Here is a 5145-nt window from a genome sequence, read left to right as displayed (position 1 = left end):
GGAATTAGTAACTGACTGCACATGGAATGGTGAAGAATGAAGAGGCAACCCAACTGTGCAGTGAGTGGTGGTGGTTGTTGTCCTTCGTCTTCGAAGAGGACCAAAATGACACCATCATTGTAAAATGAAATTTCATTGTGTCTGACTGTGATTGATCAGACCAATAGGAGCTTGGAATGCTCTACCACAGGTTGGGCACAGATAGTCCATGTGAATATTTGGAGTGGATATCCCAAATTTGCACATCTTGTGTTTGCTTTGTGCTGTCTCAATTCTGCTTTGCTCAAAGAGCATATCACCTTTTGCTATGTGGGCATGCCATAATGAACGATCCTGTGCCAGTATCTCCCATGTTGCAGAGTCAAATCAAAAGTTCTTGAGAGTGTCCTTGTATCATTTCTTCTGGCCACCATGTGAGCACCTGCCTCATGCAAGTTCTCCATAAAATAATCTTTTTGGCAAGGGTATATTTTGCATTCAAACAACATGGCCAGCCCATTGGAATTTCACTCTCTGAATACTTGGCAGCTCAGCTTGAGGAAAGACTTCAGTATCTGGTACCTTTTCCTGCCAGGTGATCCTCAGAATCTTCCCAAGACAGTTCAAATGGAAGTTATTCAGTTTGCTGGCATGACGCTGATAGACTGCTCATGTTTCACAAGCATATAACAATGAGGTCAGCACAACGGCTCTGCAGACCTTCAGTTTGGTAATCGGTCTAATACCTCTTCTCTCCCAAACCTTTTTACAGAGCCTCCCAAACACTGTGCTAGCTCTGGCAATGCATGCATCAACCTCGTTGTCAGTGTGTACATCCCCGGAAAGTACACTACCAAGTAAGTGAACTTATCTACAGCACTCAAAACTTCTCCATTTCTTGTAACCAATGGTTCCACGTATGGATAGTGTGGTGGTGGCTGATGGAGCACCTATGTTTTTTTGGTGTTAATTATTGGGGCAAAATTAGCACAGACAGCAGAGAATTGATCCACACTTTGTTGCATCTCAGCTTCAGAGGCTGCATTGAGTGCACAATCATCTGCAAACAGAAAATCATGCACCAAAACTCCCTCCACTTGAATCTTGGCTTGTAACCTTTTCAAATTGAAGAACTTACCATCAGTACAGTAGTTGACCTTGATGCTGTGTTTATCCTCATTTAAAGCATTTGTCAACATGGCTTAAAACTTCATGGTAAAAAGCATGGGAGCAAGCACACAGCCCTGTTTCACTCCATTGGTGACTGGGAAGGCACGAGAGCTTTGTCCATTATCCAGAACGCGGGCAAACATGCCATTATGAAATTGACGTACAATATTGATGAACTTCTCTGGGCAACCAAATTTTGACATAATTTTTCATGAACCCTCATGACTAGCAGTGTCAAAGGCCTTGGTCAGATCCACAAACGTTGTTTACAGACAAGTGTAACCCTGCCTCTGTCACATACTAGCTATGTGTCCCTGGGAAAGTCATTTAACTGCTTTGTGCCTCCATTTCCTCATCTGTAAAAATGAGGTGGGCTGTGATGGCCCCTCAGGTCTCAAGCAGTGATTCACCTCACAACTTCCTGGACTCAATCTTGCATATTCTCCTATTCTCTCTCTTTGATTACTGCCTTACCCACCCCCTCCCCTCCTCCCCTGGGATAAATTCAGGGCAATGCTTAGCGCATTGATTGACACATAGTAAACACCCAAGAAATTCTGTCCGTCTGTCTGTTTGTCTGTCTCTCTGTCTGTCTCTCTGTCTCTGTCTCTGTCTCTCTGTCTCTCTCTGTCTCTGTCTCTGTCTCTCTCTCTCTGTCTCTCTGTCTCTCTCTCTCTGTCTCTGTCTCTCTCTCTCTCTCTCTCTCTCTCTCTCTCTCTCTCTCTCTCTCTCTCTCTCTCTCTCTCTCACACACACACACACACACACACACACACACACACACACACACACACACACACACACACCTCCAGAAATCTTTATGGAAAGTATGGGTCTGAAACAGTGGCCTCCTTACCTGGGAAAATTGAGGCAGAATGTAACTAGAGGTGGATTTCTTCCTTAGGAAGTTTCTGCAGCCAGAGAATGTAGTTGCTAAGGTATGAGCCAGTGGGATCGTTTCCCCTCAGTGAAGCTCTGAAGTCTTCCTTTGAATGACAACCTTATTCCACTCATCATAAAGGCCTGTAGAGGGGAGAAGGAGAGTCAAAATTCAAAGTGCACACCCACACATATGAATATGCAAACAGTCGTTATTATTTTTATTTTGCATATTGTCTCCTCTTCTGTTTGAGCCTGGAGAAAACTATAGTGATGGAGAACCACTAAAATTGAGAATAATGATGTTTGGAGGAGAAAGAAAGTACAAACATCAGCAGATACTGTCAAAATCACCAATGCAGGCAATATCTTCGGAAGGAATTGAAAATTTACAGTGGCTAGAGTGAGTTTTATAAGAAAGTTCCAAGAGTCAAAGGATAACTGGTCTACGAGATAGGTAGGTGGCTGGGAAAGGCTGATGGAGGATGGTGTGAGAGAGAGCAGAGCCTGTGGTTTAGGCAACCATCTGACTCCTCTACGTGATTCCATAAGTAGCGGTATCCTGGCCCATACACTGTGCCCCTAACAGCTCTGCGGGAACCCAAATACCCACATAAGACTTGAGGATGTGAGAGTGGTGTCAAGGATACCCCATGTCACCAACACTTCATCTGTGGCGGGCCTATGGGTAGTAGAAGGCCTGTGGACCATACTGTCTGACTTGAACATTTACAGACACCCACCCAGGGCAGATGGGGAAACTGGCTCAGAAAGGGATGTGAATTGTCCTTGGACACACAGGTGCTAAGTGTCAGAGACAGTTCAAAAATTTTCTTTACCAAAGAATCCACAGTGTGAGAGCTGGAAGGGACATGAGAATCCATCAAATTCAACCCTCTCCTTAAAAGGAATTCCACCAATAACTTGCTTGAAAAGTGGTCATGCAGCCTCTGCTGGAAGAACACCAAGGAAGGTTCAAATATCATTTCAAGGGAGTCCAACTTACCTTAGGGCAGCTCTCGTTGTTAGAAACTTTCTCCTGACACCTGGCCTGGATTGGGACTCGTTACAATTTTTTGCAATATACCCCTACCCCATCTCCTACCCCTAAATATTACGACTCATTTCATGATTTAAAGTTTCCAAAATACTTTATGACGTAAGTGATCTCATTTAAGTCTTAGAGGTGCAGCCCTAGTGTCCAGAGAAGGGAATATGGGGCATATGAGTAGTTCTCTGTGGCTTTGGCACAAATGTTTACCCTTTGATCAAGTTTTTCTTGGACAGAATGCCTGTAGGCAGCGCTGCTGGCTCCTGGGATCTTCTTAGTTGTTTGGGGGGATTTTGCACGAAGACATGAAAATGTGAAGGTGCTTCTGGATAAGCCTGTAAGCACCAATGTAGCCCCTATGGTAGGTTTGCTGGTGTACGAAAAGCAGTGACACCCTGTGTAAGCACACAGTGATATAGAATCCCTAGAAAGTGTAATGATAAACCCTAATCAAGCCTCTATGCAGAGCATGGAAGTTTCTCTGAGCACATTCCCATCCATCCTCTCCCAGCATCAGGAGGAGGACAGGTACAGGCAGTCCTTGCAATATTCTTGGCTGGGTGGTCTGAGTTACCTAGGAGGGACAATGGCAGCATATGGCACCAAGTTTGGGGAGTGGAACTCACTTGCTCCCGTCCTCAGACACAGCCTGTCTACCTGTGATCTGTGTCCTGCCAAGTCCCTGCCATGAGACCAATGGGTCTACTCACTGCCCCTTCTGAGCTGCATATCAGGAAAAGGGAAATGGGTCAAGGATTCGAAGGTATGTAGGAGAGGAGCATGGTCCTGAGGGTCATGGCAGAGGCATTGCTGGCATAGGTGAGGAGGAATACAAGGGCAGGGAATGGAAGGAGCAGTGTCAGGTGGCTGCTCTATTTGTGTCCTCCAGGAAGCCAGCAGGGGGCATGTCCTCCCCCTCCAATACGGTAAGAAGGAGGCATAAGGGCTGTAGTAGCCCGGGCCTAAGTAAAAAATATGGAAGTCAATGTATTTTAGGAAATTACTCTTTCATCCAGTACATACTGATTGATGCTTGGTGGACACTAAACTCTTGCTTTTGCCCACCCTGCCAGTAGCCTCTGTACCGCATAGCCCAAGTATTGCTGAAATTGGAGTGTGCAACCTTGCTGAGGAGGAGAAAATGTGCCCCATTATCCGGTATAATTATATTGCTATGAACAGGGTCACAGGCGCTGAATTGTGAAGGAATGCTGATTGTTGGTACAAACTAACAAGAAGCCGAGTACATTGACTTGACATTAATGAATGAGCAAGGGGAATGTCCTGCAGGAACCTCAACAAGACACTTTAATTTTAAATGTAATTTAAGGGTGAATGTCTAAGTGCAGAACTCTAGAAAGCTACTAATAATATGCGAGCCTAGACAAGAAGAAGAAGGAATTGAGACATCACATTTTGCAAAATTTCTTATGACGATAGAAATAGTGTTCTGTGAAGGAGTTAAGCTGCTTTCCTTTCACAGCCATTATTACTGATTATTTCATCAAATTCCTAATCAACGTTCACTTGCCTGAAAATCTGGGCTTCTTTGAGATCCTCTGAGAGCTCTGTTCTTGTCATCCATGATGTAAAGTATTTAAGGAAGAGATGCAAAACATCTCAAGGGTGTAGCTCAGGAGATGGATGAGCAGCTAGAGTTGGAGTGGATTGGAGTACGGCACCAGGCAGTAACTGATTCCTTACTCAGGGAAATTGCCTTTTTAAAAGTGAAGGAAAAGTCCTTTAAAGATCACATTGGTCATCGTAAATATTGTGGTCCCTTGCCTGGCTTTAGTTTGGGCTCATGTTATGCCCAGTCTCATAATCAAAAGGAACGCACATAGAGAAAAAACCAGCAAGCAGTCACGATGAGAAAAGCAAAATAAGGCTTTATTTGCAGCTATACACATGCCTGTATATAAGTAGTATCTCCAGTTAAATCCTTGAATGATTCATTGCCAGTGCAGATAAACCACTAGGGGGACTCAGACGTAAACATGAGAAGGCAAGCAAGCTGGACTGACTGGAAAGTTGTAGAAACTCTTTTAATCAGTCCTTTGTACAAT

General features: G+C 44.4%; 1 pseudogene; it reads left to right on the top strand.

Annotated features, from left to right (window-relative positions):
• Window positions 1–4341: 4341 nt before the first annotated feature.
• LOC140515833 (CCR4-NOT transcription complex subunit 7 pseudogene) lies at window positions 4342–4923 on the top strand (annotated as a pseudogene).
• Window positions 4924–5145: the final 222 nt, after the last annotated feature.

Source organism: Notamacropus eugenii, chromosome X, assembly GCF_028372415.1.
Source record: "Notamacropus eugenii isolate mMacEug1 chromosome X, mMacEug1.pri_v2, whole genome shotgun sequence".
NCBI lineage: Eukaryota > Metazoa > Chordata > Mammalia > Diprotodontia > Macropodidae > Notamacropus > Notamacropus eugenii.
Note: the sequence above shows the minus strand (reverse complement) of the source record. Positions and strands in the feature narration are given on the sequence as shown.